Source organism: Haemorhous mexicanus, chromosome 7 (assembly GCF_027477595.1).
Source record: "Haemorhous mexicanus isolate bHaeMex1 chromosome 7, bHaeMex1.pri, whole genome shotgun sequence".
Classification (NCBI taxonomy): domain Eukaryota; kingdom Metazoa; phylum Chordata; class Aves; order Passeriformes; family Fringillidae; genus Haemorhous; species Haemorhous mexicanus.
Genome location: NC_082347.1, coordinates 12881712 through 12906216, shown reverse-complemented (window position 1 = coordinate 12906216; position 24505 = coordinate 12881712). Strand labels below are relative to the sequence as shown.

Below are 24505 nucleotides of genomic sequence, written 5' to 3'. Positions count from 1 at the left end.
TCTAATCCTTGTGGTGGAAAAGCTATTTTAAAATGTGAACTTAACCACATCCTCTTTAGTATGTACTTATCAACATTCAATACACTCTTCCTGAATCTGTACAAAGTCTGAGACAACAGTTGAGAAAAGCTTATAAATATACATTTCATATTTTAAAAAGGCTCCCTCTGAAAACTAGCTATAATAATTAGACATTAATACTCAAAGACTATGTCCATGTTTGGGCCTGGAACAGGTCTGTGCTCTCTCAAAGCTGCCAGACACTGCAAAGGTTGCAGGAGGACCACCATCTCTTTGGAACAACAAAGGCAGGAGCTAATAATCCAATGCCTTAGACTTCATGGGAAAGGGAAAAGGAAAAGGAAGGCACACTGAGAACTTCTTTCAAGTCCAGCATCTCATAACAGTAACCCAGCTCCAATGCTTTCCAGGGTGGCAGGACCTCCCGAGTCCCTCTCCCACGCCTGCTCATCCAGCCTCCTCACACCTCCAAAACAGAGTCATTCTGTCCAGTGAACCTGCAGAACACTTAGACTATGGAAAGGACTGTATCTGAGCACAGCTCAAAACTGAATTTACTTTCCAGCAGTCAACATGAGGAACAAACAAGACAAGGAATAAATTGCTTCCAACAACTTAGCTGCTGAGCTTACCTGTAGCTGCCATATAGCTCGGAGTTTACCACAGATCCATAGCTGTCTTGCCCTTTCCATCACAGAAGTAGCAGGTAGGAGTGTTGGTCTCTTCTTTCTGGGAAGCAAATGAAAGACACAGGTGGTTTGTGGGTATTTATTTAACCCACGTTCCAGTCATTTAACTAATGACCAGGAGAAGGAAGCAGCAAAAGGAGAAACAGAGCCAGTTTTAACTCAGCTAAATAATCTCCAAGCCATCTGTCCACACCTTTGCATACACAACAGCCATGTAAGTGTGCCATGCTGACAATAAGTGGTGGCCAAATCAACAGTCTATGCCACCATGTGGGCAAACTCTTAAAGAACTGGGCTGCTAATCCCTAATAGTTTGTTGCACTACTGAAACAGCTGATGCTCATGACTGTAACGACATAGAACACACCCGATCTAATTGGATTCAGCCTTGGTAATAGGCCTTTATCATCAGCACAGCATGACATAGTAAAGCCTCCACAATTAAGTGAGCAACAAAACTATTTTCCTGCTTTTTGTTTTTTTAATAGTTCCTTTATGATGGCATAAGCACTGAAATTAGTGCTATTAACATTTATTCTACATGGTTTGGTAAAAGTTTAGAATTTTTCTGTGCTAGAAGCAACAAACTTTGTCCACTGAGGCTCCTATTTGGCTGTCACAGGCTGCAAAGCAGAGGGAGACCAGGGGTCTGCAAAGCTCAGCTCTGTGCTCCAAGGTGGGTGCTCAGTGTTCAGGAATCTGTCCAGAGAGTACCATGGTATTTCCAAGGCAGAATTACCACCTATTTTACCTATGTGCAAGTTTGGGGGTCCTTTTGCCCCCCTTCTTTAATCCAAAACCCCAGTTTTTGCTATTCTATCTCTGTTCAACCCCACAGCTCCTCAGTGAGGCCCCTGCAAAGAGAAGCATGAGGAGGGGGATTCCAAGTTCAGCCTCATCTCACAGCCTGCCTGACACAGGCACAGGGTCCAGCACCTCCCCAGCTCCTCCACAGGGCTGGGGAAAAGGGGACAGCCAAAAGCACGTTAAGGGAATTAATTTAGGTCTTGTTGAGACTTTAAAGTAAACACTTCCAGAAAGGAATGCAGGGGACGGTGGCAAATCTACACTGGATGGCTTGTGCAGCCATGTCCACAAGGCAAAAGCTGCCCAGCTGCACCTACACCATGATCCAAGCCATGATGACAGCCCAGAGACACCCACAGCCCTCCTGCCATCACATCAGCCCAGAGTCACCCACAGCCCTCCTGCCATCACTTCAGCCCACAGACACCCATGGCCCTCCCGCCATCACCTCAGCCCAGAGACACCCACAGCCCTCCTGCCATCACTTCAGCCCACAGACACCCATGGCCCTCCCGCCATCACCTCAGCCCAGAGACACCCACAGCCCTCCTGCCATCACCTCAGGCCAGAGACACCCATGGCCCTCCCGCTATCGCCTCAGTCAGAAACACCCATGGCCCTCCCGCCATCATCTCAGCCCACAGACAGACACCCACAGCCCTCCCGCCATCACGTCAGCCCAGAGACACCCAGAGACACCCATGGCCCTCCCGCCATCGCCTCAGCCCACAGACACCCTCAGCCCTCCCGCCATTGCCTCAGCCCACAGACACCCTCAGCCCTCCCGCCATCGCCTCAGCCCAGAGACACCCATGGCCCTCCCGCCATTGCCTCAGCCCACAGACACCCTCAGCCTTCCCGCCATCACCTCAGCCCACAGACACCCATGGCCCTCCTGCTATCGCCTCAGTCAGAGACACCCATGGCCCTCCCACCATCACTTCAGCCCACAGACACCCTCAGCCCTCCCACCATTGCCTGGGCCCACAGACACCCACAGCCCTCCCGCCATCGCCTCAGCCCACAGACACCCTCAGCCCTCCTGCCATCGCCTCAGCCCACAGACACCCTCAGCCCTCCAGCCATCACCTCAGCCCACAGACACCCACAGCCCACCTGCCGTCACTTCAGCCCAGAGACACCCATGGCCCTCCGGCCATTGCCTCAGGACAGGAATGGCCTCCCCAGAGCCCTCTATACCAGCAGCCTCACCTGCTGGGGTGACATCAGACTGTCCCATGAGAGAGCGGGAAAGGGGAGCCCTATGGCTGTGGGGCAGGAGGCCCAGTGCCTGCCCTTGCCCAGGCCACTGGAAGCTGTGAAGTCAGAGAATTCCCACCAACATAGAAATTATCTTCTCTGTGAGTGCCTGACTGAACAAAACAGTCCATGAGGTTACTGGAGCAGAGCAACTCTGCCCAGGTACACAGGCGATCCTGCAAGAAATACCTCAACTCCAACTGGACACTAATAGCGATTTAAAAAAAAAAAAGTATAAAAATGGTAACTGAAAAAGCGGGGAAAGCTGCTCTCCAGCTGGTGGGCTCCTCCTGGCTGCATAAGCAGTTAGGAGACCTCAGGAAAAAAACAATTCTATCTAAGACGAACAGCTGCCCTTACACTGTGGTGTGGTGTTTTTGCTGGTAGAGCCTGTATGGTGCTGCAGGAAACAGTGGCAAGAAAGGGGAACTGAAAGCCTTGGAGGAGCACAGAGAAGCCACCTTCTCCACAGCCGCTCCCTGAGGCCAAAATCACCCAGTTAGGGCAACTGGTGGTGGACAGGGGGCGTATAGGCAGGGACATGTGAGGACCCTGGATCAAGCAGGGAACCAGGGCACCTCCCCCTGTCCATGGCCCCATGGGATGCCTCAGTCCATGTCTACATCCAACCCTCCCTGCTGGCACTGAATCATCCCTCAGAGCATCCTCCCTTCAGGCTACCAGAAGCCAAGGCAATGGCCAGTTTTTCTTACTGACAGTCCCATCCCTAAATACATTTTCACCATGGAGACCGCCTCTCTCATTCATCTCTCATCCGAGGAGACACAACTTTGTGGGACTCCAACTCCTGCTTGTTAGCTCAAGCCAAAAGGAATAACTATCAACTAAGAATAAATACTAATTAACCTGAATCTTTCATCATATCGTGATCTGAACCAGATGCTATCTCTAACTTTAGGCTGCTTTGAGATGCAACCTCTATCTGCAGCAGGCAAAAATAAGATTCCTTCTTTTGATAAAGTTAATTGTGGGCCTCAACAAGACACATTTCTTGGCAATACTGTGCTCTTATCTTTAAATGCTGTGAACTCACAAGGGTTTGAAAGGTCTTACATTTTGAGTGCCTCCCATATGAGTTTTATGTTTGAGAATTCAATCCAGGAAGCTTCCTATGTCATGCTGGAAAAAGAGGTGCAGTGAAGACAGCTTTATCACTGCACACAAGCACTGAATAGAAGCTGTTTCAGAACACTCAGCCAAAGGCTGCATAAGAGCACAGCTGAGATTTAGCCCCCCAATGCAGGGGACAGTGGGGTGAAAGCCACAGGGTATCTTCTGTTGAGCTGGTGGAAGTCAATAATGCTTTATATTGGTTTTAGTATCACAGAAAGAATAATAGAGCAGGGTGAAAACCAAAGATTTATCTGCCAAAGTGTATCAACATTTTCAAAGCTTCTTTGTTTTGATTTTTTTTCTTTTGTTGGAAGTAGCTCCAATGTTTTCTAAACTACTGAAAACCACTGTTAAAAAATCCTGTAACAAAACTGTGTTTTTCATTATGACTCTTGGTACTTATGCAGACAATATACATAGAGAGAGGAAACGATACAAACCAGACTTACTGTAAAAGCCAAGACCTTTCATAAATGCAGCTGTGTTCCCTTGCAGAAAAATAGGTTATTTGGGGAAAAATATTTTTGGACTTCAAGAAACAGTGAGAGGGATACCAAATAACTCTTGGCAAGAGCTGTGCAAAGCTGAACGCTGCCCAATTCCACCTCTCAGGCACCTTCTGTGCAACAGTCTATACTGGTAACCAGGATTAGCAATTTAATCTTCTCACCACTTCAGTGTGGACATGTAAGTTTCAACAAGCCTGCAGATGAAGTAATAAAATCAAGCCTCTACCATTTTGAAGTTGCATAAACAGTGTTTAAGTGGTTTAATAGTGGGGTTTGTTTGTACAGCATGAATGTCATTGCATATAGCAGCTCAGCAAGTCCAAGGATGTGTCCAGCAGCGCCATCTCCCCAGGTGCTGGCACACCTTCCCATCCACAGACTCTCTGCTGCAGATCACCAAGGGCCTCTTGGTCTGTAAGACATTGATCTCACTTGTGAGGCCAGAATTACCCAACCCCTCGTTGCATGGCACAAGGAACTTCTTCTGTGTCCTCTGAAATAGACCTTGCTTTCCTAGAAGAAAGCCCTCAAATTTTGTGCTAAAGGAGCAAATGGCAGCTCCATCCTCCAGGAGAGCTGAAATAGCCAAAGCCACTGAGAATGAAGTACTGTTCTACCTTCTTCATGAGTCCAATCACCCCCTACCTCCTCTCTGTGTCTTGCAAGTGACTGTTTCCTATGGGAGTAAGGAACAAGTGAGCAGTGAGAATCACTGGAGATAACCAGAAGTTACCTGATTCTCACCAAAACTGATGGGAATTACATACATAATGTTTTTTTGGGAACTCTGTCAAATTTAATGCCAAAATTGCTCTTAGGTCTTCTATTTAGGGTACTGACTGACTGTAAATCTCTAAAGGTATGTAGTCAAGTGGAAACACCAGCCAGAGTTTCAGCCACCTGAACAGTCCTAGGTGCTCAGGTGTATTTTAGGTACTGAAAACACCCTTTAAAACTTGAGTCAAGATTCCTTTCCCTGAACTGAGGGTTCATAATATTTGATGAGTCCCATAACCAAATCTGCCATCATAACAAATGCACAAGCATCTCCTTTCCTGGATGTGGGTGGTTTTGATGCCTGCACTGGTTATAAGCAGCAATGTACTAAGGGAGTACAAAACCATGAAATTTAGGAAGATGAGTAATGTATGAAGTGTGGAGGCAGTGAGAGATGATCCTCATATTATGTGCTTTTATTTAATAATGTATAAATAAGTATCAGCTTTCCCCAAACTGCCCCTTAGCCTAGCAATTACATGTTGGCTGATTTCTGGTTAGTGCTGTTCTTTTATAATAACAAACTGTTCCCAAAGCCTCACATACAGAGAATTAGACAATCAAAGTACTGTGTGCGATTTTCCACTTAATTCATTCAGTTAGTTGCAATTAAAACAATACAATTCAAGGCCTTGTGTGTTTCTCTGAAAAAATACAAAACTTTACTTGTTACTATTAATATATACAACCTACAAGAAAGTGTTAACAAAGCCCCTTTGTTTTCACTGTTGTAGTAGAGTAATTTTCTTATCTTTTTCTGTAGATGCCCTGGCAGTCATCAATATTTCTTTCAGTTGCTGTTCTTCAAAAGACACACACTTTTCATTCAACTGCACAGGAAAAAAAAAAAAAAAAAAAAAAGGAATCCAGTGGGACAAATTCCCTTGGTGAGAAGATCCACTGTAGCTGCCTGGGAAGGAATCTAGGTGAAGGTGCACGGCTTGCACTAAGGAGATGATCAAACCTATTTAGAAGGGAAGAGACACCATTTTATCAGGCAGCAATCAAATTTCTGTTTGATTTTACCTGGATATTTTTCCTAAATATTTCATATTTCTGGAAAAGCAGTGTTTCATGGCTACCGATCTCTGTTCGCCCCCTTCGTATAAATGACATACCAAGTTTCAGCATGACTATGGAACCTTTCCTTCTTTTTTGTTTTATGGATCTTCACTAATGAAACCTAATGACAATCTAATTAACATTATACCAGACTTGTGGGTGCAAAAGAGAACAGAGATTGCACCTGGCTCCACAAGAAAGTGATAAACCACTCTATTAGAGCTGCTGTGACTGTCTCCCATACCACCAAGCCCCCCCAAAACTGGGCATTATTTCCATCAGTCATGAACACAGTGTGCAGTGCTCAGAACAGCAACAGCTCTGCCTTCTGAGGATGCACTGTGTCTGTCCAAGTCTCACAATGTTTCCAGAGCTTCTGTGAACAAGGTATACCTCCACACTATTTTTGGTAGAAGGCTATCCTCCTGATGTGCTGGTCTTGGGTATGTTAATTCAGTATTTCAGCAGTGGTTCTTGACAGAGGCTTGATTCAGCCTACTCCTGCAACAGAATAACAAAGCACTGATTTGGATCTTGTACTCTTAATTATTCCACCAACATAAATGAGCATTTCACTTAAGCTCAGTTCCTCAAGAAAGAACTATTGTCTGCTTTGATAAGATGGTATGAAATTTATCCAAACATTTATCGAACTATATGAAATCTTATTGGAAGAATATGTTCTGAGATTTTGTGAATAAAGTCCCTCAGGATAAAGTAACCCCAAAAGATCTGTCAGAGCAGAGACTCCCAAAGTCTGGTCCAAAGGGAACTCACAGCTCATCTAGTGCTCCCTTTTATTCTTTTCTTCCAATACACAACAGCATTAAAAGGCCAGGACAAAATAAAGAACCAAAATCAGTATTTCTCTTCCAGAACGGCAGACCTCTGCCAATCCCAGTTCCAAGAAACACTGTCCAGTATTTTCCTTCCTTCCTTTCAGTTACTGTCGTTCTACAAAGATGTTACACAGTTATGAATGATAAGGAAGGCAATTCACCAAACAAGGTACCTATTTAAAAGTTATTTTTATTAAAAGAAATGCTAATATCATACTCATGGCATATGACTTTATGCTTGAAGAATCCTGCAATTTGCATATAATCTGGGTGAAAGAAATTTAGTTGAAAGACCACATCTCCTACTATTAATGAATGTTCTCAGAAAGTCTAACAAAAAGACAAAAAACCAACCACCTCTGCTCGGCACGTTTTTTCCAAATGTGCTTTCTTAGCTTAGGCTGCTTTCATAGAGATAACACTGGCAGAGAGTAACTGTACTTGTTCTAATAAACATATTTTTGATATGGCATTTCAGGGCAATTGGATTACTAAAAAAATTTTATAAAGCTAAAATATATATATGTAATAAATAAAATGTATATCAAAGATCATGTTATTACAATAAACTGAATAAAGTAATGCACTGTCCATGAAATCAAGGAGATATTTCAGATCACTTTAATATGCTGACATTATCAACTGACCTATAAATACCAATAACATTTTCATTATCATCTATATTTAAGCTTCTTTAAGCTCTCAAGTGCCCTTATGTCCAATACCCAAAACCATGCAATTCAATTCCAGCAAGTAACTCCAAAAATCACATCAAGGAAATTCTTTATTGGTTTCTCTCAATGACTTCCAGATTAAATCTGCTCTTCTATAATCACAGAAAAGGCTTCCTGTATCTCATCTAAAAACACATGGTTGAAGTTAGGTATTTTCAACAAAGGACCATGCAACTACAAAACAGTTAATAACTCTCCTGATGATTCACATACTGAAATCAGTGCTAACTCTTAGTATCAGAAGAATGAAACTATATTTAAGAACTAAAATAAGACTGTGGAGCACACAAAAGGAATAGGTTTGGATCTCAAAGTATCTACCTTTTACCTACTCACCTTTCAGACACTTGGGCTTCATTAAACTCTCAAGTATCCCTGCAAGAATGTGCACTACCAGTTCAGTGAGTGCATAAATGCCAGAATGCCAAGGTAGGGAAGAGGCAGACATAAATCTGCTCACAGTAGAGTTCCAGATTGGTGCTAAAATAAGAGTTATGAGCTACATTCATTTCAAGTAAATATAAGATTATCTATACTCAGTTCAGGCCTTCTTTAGTCATCATCTGCTTGGGAAGAAATTATAGCTTTATAGAACAGCATTCATTTTTCTCAGTGACAGAAAGCAAAAGTGAACAAACTCTTGCCCTTCTCCAGTTCAGGCCAAGGAGAGATCCATGCACAAATCCCTGAGCGTGACATCTACCCAGCACATACATGGCTGCACTTACCCATTCTGTAAGCTCCCAGATTAAAAGCAGTTGACTCAAACCTCTGGAAAAAGAAAGGTTTCACATCAAAATATTCTTCCAAATAGAAGTTGAGTACACAAACTTACCACCTCTCCTTGTAACAAAAGCTTTCATTCATAATGTTTGCTAGAAGATCTTTACTACACCAGACAGCAAGAGAAACTTATAGTGCTCTTTCAGGCCTGTTCATCTTGAAAAGTTTCAGTTATGAATGGACAAGTGTACTTCACACTGCTAGATCAGGGAAACAAAGAAGAGCAAAACAAATCCTGGAGTCCTCCAGAAACTCTGAATTTCCACCTAGCTTTCTATTCAAGAACTTCTACCCTTGATTATTCATACTAAACTGTAGCATTACAGTCCCCAGGTGGGCAAGGATAGGTTGGATTCAAATCTACACAGGGAACCCCAGCCAATGTCATTCAGCCCTAAATGCAGATGTATCATTGGTCAGAGATCTGGATGGTGCTAAGACCTCAACGAATCACATGTGTAGGCTAGGGAATTTGAGCTCCTACAAAAGGAGCTGTGGGAATAAACTCAGGGCTGTTTCTCACAAGGACCAAGGAGTGTGTGTCTCTCTGTCTCTGACCCACACCCCACACCCCCCCCCCCATTACACTAAACAAATCCATGGATGCACTGAATAGGAACAACTCAGCAGCAGCTAATAAAATTGAACTGAGCTAGCCATCATTGCTATATTGAACAAAACAGATACCTCCCTCTACCAGTAATGACTAGAGCAGACAGAAGTGCAAGAGCTGTGTGATGACAGACTTTCATCAGGGAAGGCAAACGGGCAGGCCATGGCAGCTGTGTAAATTCTGTGGTTTGGTCCTGAAGGTTGTGGCTTCAGCCCCAGGTCCCAATTCCTTACCACAAACCACCAGAGATCTCTCTGAGTAAATGCAGGACCAGCTCCTTCCCAGGGAGGCACCATCAGATTTAAATATCATCCATGCAAAAGGCCTGCAGCTGAAACATCCAGCCATAGGCATGGCTACTTAGCACAGCTGTGGGCATGACACAGCTGAGACCCTTTCAGCTTGACAACAGAAGACAATGTCCTGAGCACCTTCCATTCCTGCAGGCTGCCTCCCTTCTTGGACAGCTCCTCAGAATACAACTCAGCTGCTTTCTCTGAATCAGACACAGAGGACCACAGATAAATTAACGCTGCCCGTATCCCAGGAATACCCTGGGGACATTAATCCTAGCCCTTGGCCACACTCCACTAGACACTTTCCATGCATTCGGCAAAAGGCAGGCTCTGTATGTCAGGGCTCCTCCAAGAAAGGGCTGTCCACCTGCAGAGCAGCAGCTTTTGAACCACTCCAGAGTCTAAGCTGCTACTCCCAATATCCAAACGTAGCTAGCTCAGCCTGGCAGTCTTTCTGAACTCTGGCAATGAGGCAAACCTGCATGAGCACCAGTGGTCACAGCCATCCAGGCACTCCTGACACAGGATACAGATGAAAGTCATGCATGGGGCAGCCCTTGCTTTGCATTTTGGTGCAGATGTACACAGAGAAAGGAGTGAAGGCAGAGCTGAGACAGTGGGAAGCTCAGAGAGAAGGAGGGTATCTTACTTAAAGTCACTCTAAATCACATTACAAATCTGTTAAATCATTGTGGCTTACCCTATATTTCAGAGTAAATTAGTAACTTTTCAGAAGGAGTGAAGAAACTACCACTCCACTTTTAAATAATGAAAATGCTAAAAAACCTACACTTAACAGCTCTAAAACTGCAGCAAGTCACCCACCAACACCCACTCCTCTTGTCAGCAGGCTTTTTTCAGCTTTGCCTATTATTTGTGTCAAGTCAGAGATGTCTAATATATGCTGTGCTTATCTGCCCAACTTTCAGGAGCCCCAAATGTTACAATATGTACCTGTGCCACTGACCTTTTTCCCCGCAGCAGTTTGATCTAAATAAGTAAAACCCACAGAGTTTCCAAAATCATTTGGATTCACTGCTCTGAGTGCATAGCTGTAAAAAATCTGCTTTAAGATTAACATCCAATTTTATTCATGCCTGAGGCTTCACCACAGCATCTATTTTTGTAAGATTAACAGCAAGATCCCAGTTCTCCAGAAATGTAAAGAGTAACAGACAATTGTAAAAGGAAGATGATGTTTCCTAACCTGCCCTGCTCACATCCAAGAAGGTACATTTTCCTAGCCCTTTCCACATTGGGTGTAATTTCTATTTGCATTTTTGCACCCACAACATACATTATGTGTATTAGTCTTTCTACTTCCCATTATCTGGAATGCAAACTGTGGGTGCCAAAAAATACTAACATAAATTTCACATGTGCAAAGCATCCCCTGAAAGACAGCTTTTATGCTGGAGGAGTTCAGAAACAGCCATCTTCCAGTACCTTGCACAAGAGCAGTTTGAATCATCTCTAACTTGAAATTAAAAGTATAGAAAATGAGCACTTGATTTTTTGGTTAATCCATTTGAAATAAGTATACATAAAAGCATTTCTTTTTGGACATAGCAACCTGAGGACAAATTGAGGGTCATTTTTAACCTAAATATCAAAGGAGATGTTGCTTTACATAGTGCCTTTGGTGTCTGTCGGTTATAGCTATTGCATTGCTGTCAACTTGCATTCCTGCTTTAGTTCCAGCATTGCTCCATCCTACACAGATTTGTACAAATCAATTGTCTCTTGCTAACATGCACTAACCACTGGAAAGTGAAATTAATAAAGTGTGAGAAAGTCTGATTCATAAAGCTGACACTCCTGTGCCCAACAGCTCTTCACATGGGCAGGCAAAGTGGTAAAAGATTATCAAATTGCAACTGTCATTCCTGACAAAATGCATCTCAATGCTGGAAGGAATTTTAGGTTTTAAGCTAAACCACCACCTCAAAGGGTTCTTCAGAGCCTGTCAATATCTGTACTTTGGATGGAAAGCTACCACTGAGCGCAGTGTGCCCAACATACAGAACCTGCCACAAAATGAAGTTCTTCATAAGAAAGCTCATCTCAGTCTTGGCTGGTAACAATAACAAGGAGACAAGATGAGACCATCAGTCTCAATTGTGAAGACAATGTTTTCCTCCCATATTATTCTGTCTGTCATGTTCCCTTCAGGTTCCAAAGGAATCCCTGTCTCATATATCATTATTTCCCACAAAGCTTGAAAGCCCTCAGGGGGGGGTTTGGTTTCTTCCTGCCCACTGTACCAGCCTTGAAGTCTGAGTACCTTCAGAACAGTGACAGAGGCCTCTGCCAGCAATAAAGGGGAACATCTGCATACCAATTAAACTGCTGAGCGCTGAAGAGTAAAAAAAAAGAAAAAAAAAAAAAAAAGAGGGGGGAAAAGCCTTGAAAGTAAATCTGAGCCAAGTTCTAATTAATGCCCTAGGCCCCGATTCACCACAGCACTTAGGCATGTAGTTAACTTTAAGCATGTATTTAGTTCCATTGAAGTCAAAAGACAGCATCGAAGAGGCAAACTACATTAGCACAATTTAATACTCTTTGGGCTAATTAATCAGCCATAAAAATTTACTATGAGATCTGTATTTCTTATTTCCCTCACTGTGACATTTCCAGATAAAAATACTTGGATGTGGCTGAAATAAGCAGGAAAAGCACGACTTGTTTGGCTGTCATGGGGTGCTTGGTCCTACAGCTGTGAAGGCCAGCCCCTAAGAACAGCTGTAGGAGCAAAGCTCTCTCCACATCACAGCCTACAGCCTGTATCTTCTATGTGGTTGCAGCTCACAGACACAAAAAGCACAGCCCTTGTCCTGAGAACCAGTAATTGAAAAAACTAAAAGAACTGGCAAGAGATGAGCAAAGCCACCAGGCTCACATCAGAGACATTTTTCCTTTTCTCTGTAATGTTGCATTTGCTCAGCGCAGCACCTCAGTGTCAGTTGTGATAGAAGATGGCAAGGAAGGGCAGCAGATAGGGCTGGGTAAGCAAGGGAGGATGAGAGCAGATGCAGGTTTGGAGACAGAGCTGGTGAGGTTCCCAAGGAGGCACTGTCAGGCAGAACTGGGGTGAGGGGAAGAGTGCTGGTGTCTAAAGGCTAAGCAGACTGGAGTCTGGACCAGCCCCAGTGTGAGCAAGGGCTAAATTCTCCTCAGTTTCAGTGCAGCAGAATGAAGCCCTGTAAAAAAGAAGCCCAGAGTGCAATCTTCACTTAGCTAAATTGCCCCAGATATATCCAAACCTTTTTCTCCACTTGGTAAGTCCAGCATGGAGAATGGCTGCCAACATTGCACCAACAACATGCAGGCTAGATGTGGCCTAAACATGATCTCCAGGGGCCAAATGTGACCAACACTGGAGTCCTGTTGACTTCAGAAAATCATGTGTGACAACCAACCATTCTCTAAATCAGAATGCAAGGAGACAAGCTGGTTAATAAGTGTGCTCTTGCTAGGGATTTCTGCAAAAATGAAGCTCCAGAAGGTTTGCTGAATATCATCAATGCAAAACCCATAAAAGCAAGAAAAACGAAAGCAGGGGACATAAATGCCTGATTGACAATACTTCTTTATATTATCCATCATGAAAACAAAAAAGGACAAAAACAACCCTCCAAAAATTAGAACAACATGAGAATAGAAGAAAGTACCAGCACAGCTTTTCAGATTAACTTTGAATTTCCTTGCTTTCATTGGTTTAAGAACTCTATTGTTACTCCCTTGTTTTTTTTAATTGCAGATACTAAAAATTCTTTTATCTAAGTCTTTAGAGTATGTTATATAATTACATAATTAAAGCCTCTTTCAACTGGATATAATTTACTCTATAGTTTACAACAGCTGCACTAGAGCCATTACATTTATCATTTAAAAGCCTAATTAGAGGCTTCTTAATTAGTGGATCCTTCAGTCACTAGGCTGTGACTGTGTAAAATACGCTCAGCAGCTATTGCATTTTCCAAATCTACATGAAATGTTTATGTGAAAACAGGGTGTGTACAAGTCCAAAAACACAGTCCTTGTCCTTGCAGGCCAGCCCATCTGAGCAAGCAGAGCTCCACACGACATCTCCACTCTGATCTCAGTGTCCAGCTGCTCTCACACAGCCTTTCCCTCACGGCTGTCGCTAGGAGTGCCCAAAACAAGACCTCAGCCTCACCGAGCTGATGTGACTGTTGCCATGTTCAAACATGACCCAAAGAGAGCATGGGGCTATGCCCACTGACTGCCCAGGCCAGCTCTTGCATGGCTCATCAAAAGCTTTCTCCTGCAAACTCATCTCCTCTCTGCTGCTGCTCTCTCCTTCAGGAGCTCTGCTCCATGTTGGATTCTGCACACACTTCCTCTGTGCTGCCCAAGGTACTCATATCACTAGATGGAAGAAGAGGGGAACCAGCCTCTCATTTATAGACATATTTCTCATTAATCACCACCAAAAAAGCACTCGGTCACTGAGATTCTAAGTGCAGTATTTGCCCAGAGAAAGAACTGTAACTCCATCCTCCCCTCTGGGTAGCACAATGCCAGGGAACAGCTGAGGTAACTAAAGTGAATCTTAACAGGAATCACTCCCTAGAATGAGCCTCTCATGAACTGGGGGCTCACAAGATCCATCACTCAGTGAGCAAAGAGCTCATCCAGACCATACTCTGGAGGACTTGTGGGGTTTTGTTCAGTTTTCCCCAGCTCGTAACACAGCAGCTGTGTTACAATGGATCAGATTTTGGGCCTGCCAGCATTTGGGAGTGTTCCTTTACAAAGTACAGTGACAAAATCATGAGTTCTTGTTGACTGCAGGATAATATAAATCAGCTATTGAAAACCTGTATCATTAGTGCTATTGCTTTCCAGTGGTAGATGGCTGCAGTAACGGATTGGCCTCTCCATCTCATCCTCCCACTGGAAAGCGACATATACGGGACCGATCAATAACTTGATCTAAGTTACTTGTAGACATGTCAGGTGCAAATATCACCCTTTCTCAAAAGGCTTTGAAGACCAGGTGTTTTTGCAAAATTTAGGCCAGGCAACAAATTGCTTTGGATAAATTGTCATTATGGTGGAGAGAAACATAACCAGACCCACCCACATTGTTATACGTGATTGTTAAATAGACAGGAAGCAATTCTGTTGTATGCACGTATTTCTTTGTGGGGTCAACAGCTCAAGATGTTCCATTTAAAAAGCATTTTCTGGAATAGCCATGTTGCTGAAGAGCCTGTTTGATAGGAAATAACTAGATTATTTCATCATGGAATTTGCCACTAATTTCTACAGCTGAAATCCTAAAATACTCCCAAAATCAATACCAAAATCCACGGTCATTACGAGGCCAGAATTTTATCCTGCTGTGTCACAACATATTACCCACTGTTGTTAAACCTGAAGTCAGAGAAACTCTACAGGTCACAGCCTTGTTTCCCCATGGATCAGTGGAGAGTCTAGAGAGGGTTTAAGGGACTTCCCTACACAAGGGCAGCACCACTTTGATGCCATTACTGTGACTACAGCATGTACATGTGTTTCTATCCCTGACGCCTCCTCTGCCACCTGCACGCACACAGAGGGGATATGATCAAGTAGATTATAAAACAGGTCAGAGACAGATACATCACAGTTATCATTTTACAGCCCCCAAGGGTGTCCATGGACACACAAGGAAGCGAATGCAAGCTGAATCCTGGCTATACAGTGAGACCTGAATCTGTGGCACTGACATCAGGGCAGTCTTTTTGTGGGAGAAAACAAACATGGGCCAGGGCTTTCCAAAAGGTGAGTTGTCATCTTCTGAAAACCCTTGTGACAAGCTGCCCACAGATTTAACTGAGAACTTCACAGGGATATAATAACTTTTTGAGCTGACCTTCTTAGAAAACTCTGTACTCCAAACTTCTGGAAATCCTTGCACATTAAATGAAACATGCTTTTAAACTGCTCCACGTACAACACTTACATTCTGTGGCCTCCATGGTACTAATACCAACTTTCTTCAGTAAACTCAACAGTATCAGAAGTGATGTCATAGAAATGATTTCACGTGAATAATTTTGCATTGACTTCTGTGACAAGAGCAAGAGAGGAAAAGGAAGGTGGTGGCTAGGTTCAGGTAGCCATAACCATAAAGCAGAGGAGAAGGCTGAAGACAGAGGAAGAAATAACATCATAGATAACATCACGCTTTGTACTCAATCTGCCTGTTGGTCTAAGCAAGTACCATGAACTTCCTTGTCTTCACAGCAGGGCATCTGTGCTGCACTCCACCATGTAAAACCCTGGGAGAGCAGAGCACAGGACAGCCAGTGGCTTGGCAAGGCCAGGGACCCTCTGGAGCATGATGCCTGCAGCAGGACAGCTCACGAGCCCAGCTCCCTCAGCACCTGGGCACCACCATGAGGAATCCAAGCACCTGCACTCAGCCCACAGCTATCCCAGCTACACAGGCTGGTGGCTGATGTGCTCCAGCCTCACCACTGCTGCCAGAACCCTTTGGGTCAGAAGAAAGAAATGGATCTCTCTGGCACTCAAGAGAGTCAAGAGATCCCTTTTTATGGGGGCAGGATTATGGATTATCATTTTGTGTAGATCTCTGCTCTTCTCCACTCCCACACCTTTTTTTTTTTTTTTTAATAAATGAAAACATACAAGAAAAGCTCAGTGTCTTCTTTCAAGACTTCTCTATTTCACTAACTTGTTCCAACCTCCGTCACAGCTCTTCCCTTGTCAGCAACTGTACCACTGCGCTATACCTCTGCCCACGCACAAATGCACTGGTTGAAGGTATGAACTGGAATCTCTCCGTTAAAGGAACAAGCAGGCATCCCAGAGACTGACACAGCTGCTATTTGCATGTAAAAGAGGAAAAGAGGTGCATGACTGAGCCCAAATTAGCATGAGCAAAGCCTCCCACCGAATTTGCAAACTACAGCTTGCACAGTGGTGCTAATAGAGGTGCACACTCTCCTCACAAAGACAGATTTCTACCTCAGCCTTAAAGAAACTTGTATAACAGTGGTCCAGAGAATTTAGCATGAACTTTTAAATCTCTATTTTTCTGAAATTTAAAGAGTGCTAGAAAAAGAGAAAAACAGTGGATGCAGGGTAGTGTGGATATATCGAGGTTTAATGTCATCCCCACTTCCAGCTCAATTCCTGAAGCTATGTGTTTTGTAAGGCCTCCATCACTTCAGTACCCCTAGATTTCTGAATGTCCAGAAATATTTACAGCCCTCAGTGCACCTAAAAATGAAAACCAAAATAAGCAGGGCAAATGCAGATCTAATGCACCATTTCCATCTTCAGAAAAAGGAGAACCATTCATTTTCAATATCAGCACTTTCAAAGGGATTCTCTTGGGATTAATTTATGTCTGCAAAGTCTTGCTGAAGACACACATTTCATCAACTATAAGATTTCCAGATTTTAACATAGTCTTTGTCTCTCTGGCTGCTTACAGAGATATCTAAGCATCCACGTCTGTGCCTGTACCTATTGAGTCAGAAAAAGATTAGATGTCTCAGTAGACTGCTCAAGAAGTGCAGCTTTATTGGTCCCCCAAACCAAACTACACTTTGAGGTCTTGCTGCAGAGAAGTTATACAATCTTTTTACTTTATCCTCATACTTTCATAGAAGCTGTTGAAACAATTCAGCGCCAATTTCTGCAGTAGGTTTAGCTCATCTGAGAAACTGGAAATAACAGTAAATGCAGACATTAATGGTAATAAAAATCAAAGCTAAGCCCTACATGAAGAGAAACAAATTCCAAAATGAAAAATTCGATTACACAGTACCTGTCTCCTGTCTTGACTTCCTCATTATACGTAGAAATTAACCCTGTCATTAAGTACTTTGATCAGGCTGTACATAAACAGCTTATAACGGCATGAAATCTACCACAGCAAGCAGCAAATGAACAAGTGGAGAAATACTGACATTTGGGGCTGCTGTCAGACATCAAGTGCTCCTACTCCCTCAGGGCCAAACTGCTAGAGTAAATGGGGTTACTCTGAGGATTAATTGTTCCCTCCTGGTTTGCACTACTTCCAGAAAGTTTCAGCAACAATATCCAAGAGGCTATCATTTGGAGATCAGTAGTACTGTTCTAAGATCTCTAAGAGATTTATAAACTGGGCTTTGTAACTGCCCTTTAGGTTAAAATTCAGTCAAAAGAGGAAAAGCAGCATTTAAAGTATGAATAGTCACTTCCATCTATCTACTCAGAATAAGGGCACGAGAGGAGAGGCGACCATGACCAAACTGGTCCAGGTTTGCATAGCTCAGAAATGAGGTATGGCACCATTTAACACACTCCAACTCCAAATATTTGTCACTTACATTTGGAGAATATCCATGTGCTAATGCGCCCATTATAAGCAAGATTTCTGGGCAACTGAGAGTTTTTTCTGCTTTGTTCGTTTGTCAGGATTTTGGAGCAGAAGTTGCTTTCTTCTGGGATGCATTTAATGCAATGTAACTTTATTAGTTGTGATCCTATCTAAATTCCTTGCACACACAGACTGCTACGTGATCAGAGGTGGTCAGGCCAACAGGGTCTCTCCCCAGCTGTGCCCTGGTTTGCCATCAGTCCCTTGCCATCCCTGAGCCTTCTTTCAAGCAGCTATGTTTCCTGCTGGCTCTTCCCACCTCTTTGCTCAGAAGACCCCCAGCATGGAGACAAGCAATGGGAGTGTCCAGGTACAATATCTGCCCCTGAGCACTTCCTCAGGGCACTGCACTGGATTTCCAAAGTACAGCTCAGATGCTGTCTGCTTTCCTAGGTTGGCTGTGATGGGGTTCTGGTGATTTACCAAGTACAGTAGGCACAGACATAAGGGAGGAATCCTGATGCAAAAGAGGCAAAGGCAGTTTTCCACCGTATTGAAGATGCCCCAGATTTTAGCTTTAACAACCTAACAAAAGCTTGGAAAAACACTAAGCAACCCCAGATATTATTTGTTTCTGTATGTATTGCCAAACATATTGCAGAGCAGACATTTTATTACTTCTAAAAGCACCAAAGTCCAGTATTTCCTTCACTTATCACGATCCATTCTTTCATCCCATTGCTAAAATCAGCCCCAGGATGTTATTGCAATCCATTGTTCAACATGGCTATAACCACCGTTCAGACAAACTCAGCCATAGACCAAAACTGCTGAGACAAAACAGCACAGGCACCACTGAGCTTCCCAGAATTCTGCTCTCAATCTATAAAGCTGCATAGCTGTGCTTACTCATGCCCCACATACCAGTTGGGTGCCCACAAAAACATTTCTTTCCAGATCCCTGGGCTCAGGCACTCCCTTCTGTACAGGAAAGCAAAGAGTGCAACCATGCCACACCAACACAGGTATACTCAAGATATCACAGTAAGTGAGAAAGAGATGGAGTTATATGAAGGCAGCATTTTTTCATCTGGCTCTAACAAACCAGCCCAACTGCAGCACATGTGTAGTCCCTGGTAATAAAGCAAATAAGCCATTTATTTTGACTTTTCAATTCCTGTTCCAAATAATTTACTTAAATATTGCTGGGTATTTTGCCTACATTAAAAGTGGTAGTAAGTGTGTACTTAAAATTTCTACCAAACCTAGAAGCACGTAACAACCCAGCCTGCAAATGCACATTCTGTATATCAACTATCATAGCATTATCATTTGATATTTTTACAATATGCCAGCTTCCCTTCTAAAAACAATTCACTATTAATATAAATTTTATGGAGCCAGCAGCATGCCAGGGATTTCTCACAGATCCTGTCCCAGAAGAATCCCCAGAATTCAGCAAGGTGATCAAATCTCATATGTCAAGTCTTAGAGTGATTACTGCCTTCAAATCACCTCTTCAGTGCTCTGGAGTTTGCTTCTGCTCCCACAGAGCATTCAGCCTTCCTGGTGAACTGCAGGATGCAGAGCAGATTAAGGGCTCCACTCCTGACTGAGCAAGCTATTTTTAAGCATATCTTACCTGTAAGTGCATGTGTTGCTTTAGTAATCAATGGCATCACCTAAAAGTATAGTCAATCAAGTTGTTACACACCTGTCTGAATAGCTGATGCTATAAACTAGAAAAATCCACTGGCACAGCTTTGGAGTTGCTCTGCAAAAACTCACAAGTAATGCACTTAGGCACTGAAACATATCAGTCAGGAAAAATATAAACAAGAGAAGCATGAGCAGCTACAGTGGCACTGCTTTTCAAAACTCAATGCTTGTGGGAAGGAAAGGTTGAGACTTCTTTTAGGTTTAAAATTGAACCTGGGAAGGAAGGCAGCTGCTCAGGGTTGCATATGAGTCACAGAAGATATGTGAGAAGCTAGCCTACCTAAAATCTTTTGGAGGATGGTAAAAACTGTAGTCAAACTTTCATTAAAGGTTTGTTTTCACTAAATCTTTGTTCCTGGTTTTACATGGTATTTAAAGCAGTGTGGTAACTTTATTCTATCAGAAACAAACCCCAGCCAATGAGAAAAGCACATATTCCCAAAGGCAGCTGGACAGTGTGGCCCCCTGGGAGGTGAGCAGATGTAACCAGGATGCTCAGCACCTGCAGTGGCTGTTGAAGCTCATGGGAATTGCTGGTACTCAGCACCACTGATGCTTGGTCTTCAGGAGGGGAATTTGTGATTTATCATGAGCTTATTGATTACAGATAGAGACTGTCACAAAGACACATCCTTAAAAGGAATTGAAGTTTTCAGCCCTAGTGTAGATGTGCACCCATGGGCTTCACACAAGGTGATGTTTGAATTCCAGGCACACATCTGAGAAGTCAGTATTGTGGCACACTTGCTGTCTGCTCATCAGGGAAAATCTCCTCAAATAGCTGCAGTTAAGCTCAGGTCACACAAGAGGAGAGCCTTGCTTTGGTACCTCTCCAAGACCTCCTGACTGGGGGCTGGGAGTTATGGTGGAAGAACACAGGGCTATGAAAAAGCAGGCTACATGCAATTGCCTTCAGGACATGATAAATGTCAGGAAGAGAGTACACAAAGCATTTCCAGACTTGAGTCAGAGAACAAAAGTGTGAAGCTCCTTAGTAAAAGGTCTAACTCCATTTCATATCCACAGGCCCCAGAGGTGCTGTCAGGTAAAGAGTATGAGTCATGGGTACCTACAATATCCCTTCTCAGCAGTCTTTATCCATCACTGCCATTGCTCCACTGCTAAACAGCCAGAAAGTTTTGGAGAAATATTTTGCCCACATTTTACCTGTGCACACTTTCCAGAGACTTAAGTCTAAAGAAAACAGAAAGGAAAATATAACCACTTGTAGATGCCTGTCCCTGGGACAGAAGACCCCACTTCTTCATGAAAAGCATCATGGTGCACCCACCACAATTGCTTCTGTTCAGAGCAATCTCTACTGAGATGCCTACTTCAGATACAGGAATCCTTTGGAACCAGGCCCTGTTGTCCCTTCTATTTTCCCTGCAGCCTGTGTCAGACTCTGTGTAACTTCTGAATGCTGGGTAGGAAAGGCTGATAATGACACACCACAGGTTTCTTAACAAACTAAGACAATCCTGCCTTTTGGAAGTCTAACTATGCTCTTTTGATCCAGACAGATGTTATTGCTAGTAGCATGGAGTACATCTTCAGTGACTGTAAATGACAGCGAACTGTTGATTTTGTTGTATTAACAATTATTTACACCACCCAAAGATCCTGCATACCATCCAAACCACTGCTCTGCATATTATGCACCCTCTTCCCCAACAAGGTCAGTATCAGGGCTGCGAAAAGAGTCAATAGGAGTTGAGATGGTTTTAACCTGGGCATCTTGGTTTCCAAGTAGTAAAAAATATTTTGTGTAAAACTGCTTGGGCACTTGGTTCTCAAATAAGCAGACTAGAAGAAACTAAGGACTTTTCTGATCTGATATTGCTAGTGCTTGGCATTTAAAAAACCTCCTCAGAAGGAGCTTGACAAATTACTTAACCAAGATTTGGGGGGACTTATGGGAATGCTTTTCAAGTAGTTGTTGAAACAGAGGTGCTCATAATTTCCTGAGGAAATATGTGAAAATTAATCAAATAATTCTAGGAGCAATATATAATAAGGAACCAGCCAGGTTCCTTATTCATCTGTGTCCAAAGATTGGACTCTTCCTTGGTATGAAGAAGGCACAAGCCACAGCTGACATCTCCCTGAACCTGAGTCTGTCATGACATCTCTCTTCCAAGTGCCTCTCTCTACAGCCTCTCCTCAGCCCATCTGTGTTTTCTTCCCTTCCTCACATATATAATTTAATTGAATTTTGGATTACACTAGTCAGGATATCCAAAGTTATACTGGAGGAAGGACACACCTGCACAGAGGCCAGTTTTTAGTGGCTTGCTGAAAAGTCCCCACAATGTTCAGTACCTGCATTGATGGAAGCCTGAAGAAGAGCTTCATTACACCTAAACAGTACCAAGTGCTCTGGAGTGGGACCCCACACAAAGGAGCACAGTCCTGGCAAATCCCATGCCCTAGAGACTACCTGAGCCCCAGCCCAGCACTCCAGAGTAGCTGTATCCCTCCAGAGGCAGATACTCCAAGCTGCAGTTGAGGAATAAACACCCCTTGAATGGAGGCCCACCTTCTCACTGCAGCAATGGGCTGAAAGCAAGGCACAGGGCACTTTCACATGGACTAAGGTGGGAAAGGCAGTATGCAAAACCCACCTACCTGTGAGAAGATTAAATCTTATCCAACAGGCCACTTACATCCTCCTGACAGTCAAGTTTCCACCACACAGCCAGCACAGTAAATGAGATTTCAATGTGGGCAAACAGGAGGCCAGGCACAAGTCTAGAAGTAAGGGGGTTTATTTCTTACTGAGGAGCTTGATAGCAGAAGGGCCATGGTCATTCTTTCTAATTTCAGGGACCTTTTAAATAAAGTTCCACTCCAGAAGCCAAGCATGAAAGGAGAGGAATGAAAACTCTTTGATAGATAAGATATTACAAGAGACTGTCAGAAGCTTGCTAGGAGAATGAAGTAACACTCTGGATACTGTCATTGAAAACAATAATGAAAGAGTACACCATTTTCTTAACTGAACTACTATCAAATCTATGTTACTGCCACACAACATATTTTTCGTCCAAAAGTGCCAATTTCAAGCTATGACTATTGATCTCTATCTAACACTCAAAATTAACTGCACTGCTAAGGAAAAGTGGCACCAAATCGTTTGAGAACATCAAACAGTAAAAAGCCAATGGGGTCAAATCAAGGTCAGAATTTGATGAGTAGGGTGTCAGAAATTTAATCCATTTTGTCTAAGATAATGTATAGCGCCCGTATTGGGGCTTTTTTTCCCTTTCTTTTCTGTAATTTTTTTAAGCTAGCTTCTCTCAAAAATATCACAAAACCAGACCTCAACTTTTTTTTTTATGAACTTTTTTTCCATGACTGGAGAGAGAAAAGATTAAATGGACTGCAACACAGATGGCAATTATGCCTCTGTTTATTTCCTAATGAGTCACAAGATTATTTTTTGCCTTCTGCCACATCATTTCAGAATACAAGAAAACCTTATCTTGAAGGAGACTTGAGAAGACAAAATAACACTGTTAAAAGTTCCAGTCCAGCTGAACTGTATTTAAGTAAGACTGAAGTGTATTTAAAAAAAACCAAACAACCAAAAAAAAAAAAAAAAACACAACAAAAAAAACCCACCCCACAACTTTAACCACAAGTAAAGTCCCATTCACTTAAACTCAGAAATGATGGGTAAATCTGTTCCACCAACTGGTGGATGTGGTGGCTATCAAGTTCATTAGTAGCCTCACGACAAAATGTTCAACAGCTCTCCTTGTGACACATTGCATGTACAACTCAGCATTTGGAGAAAGTTGATTCCCTAACTGTGGCTAGAGAAGGCTTCTCCTCTGCCCCCCACCAGAGCCATCTGTGCCCTTTAACTGCTTCCCATATCACCTGCCCTGGATATTGCCCAGCCTTGGACAGCTGACAGAACCCATTTCCAGCTGAGAGCCAAGCCCAGAGAGCCCACCCTGGAGCACAGCTGGGAGCACACTGACCCAGTGCTGCTTGAAACTTGAGCCTTCAAACTTGGTTGGGGCCACTTGCTTTAGAAACCCAGGCTGAGTAACCAATTTGATAGTGGCAACACCGTCTGCTTCTCATATCACAGTCTAGTAATTAGTATGCTCTTGAAAAGAAGCATGAGATATGCATTCAGCAGTTCAAACCCTTGTCTCTCACCTCCTCAAGAAATGCCTTAACCACAGGGTTTTGGATAGGGGGACTCCCCTCTAAACAAAAATTCAGGCTTTGATCCTAAGAGGGCTGAATCCTCAGCCTAGTGATCAGGACACATGGCTGAAAGAAAAAGATCCTTTATCTGAGAACTTTTCATATGTTTTAGGCAGTAACTGGGGGTGGATAATATGAATTTGGATCTTGTCAGGAAGAGACTGAGTGTGACCTCCCACCTCCTACCAGAATACAAAATATGCAAAAGAGGATCCATTTTAAAGGGAGAGCAAGACACACTCCTTTCTGGAACAGCACTACCTCCGTGCTGGAACACACTTGCTTTCTGCAGTAGTAGGTAAAGACATCCCTACTCAGGAGATGGCTGGTGCTTCAGAAACACCCACGTCCGCAGGACATTTCTATTTCCTGGCTCTAGAGGTTCCCCTTCAGTGTCTGGAGATTCCTGCTGCCTATGGTGAGCCTCAGGCTTATCTATCCCAAGGAAGTTCAAAGACAACACAACTGGTGTGGTAAAGACAGGGCACAGTTAGGTTGAATAATTTGTTACCTAAAAATGCTTCTGACAGATGGCAAGGCTGTTCTGGAACACTGTGAACATAACAGATTTTGGGACAGGGTGCTGAAGAGAACTGATTTTAGTGAAAAGTTGGATTTTTATCAAAATGACCTTTTCCACTCCAAGTGTCTGCTTTGCATAGAAAATTGCAAAGAAAACTCCAAGATTTGATAA

The 24505-nt window shown here is 43.2% G+C and overlaps 1 long non-coding RNA gene across 1 annotated transcript in view; it reads right to left on the bottom strand.

The window, feature by feature from the left end:
• Positions 1–5598: 5598 nt before the first annotated feature.
• Positions 5599–24505, bottom strand: part of LOC132329740 (uncharacterized) — a 44141-nt gene continuing 25234 nt past the window's right edge. Inside the window, exons 6-7 of the long non-coding RNA XR_009487181.1 lie at positions 6653–8603; positions 5599–6161 (exon numbers count right to left, since the gene is read on the bottom strand). This is a non-coding gene — a long non-coding RNA (uncharacterized LOC132329740). The remainder of the gene's footprint in view (positions 6162–6652; positions 8604–24505) is intronic.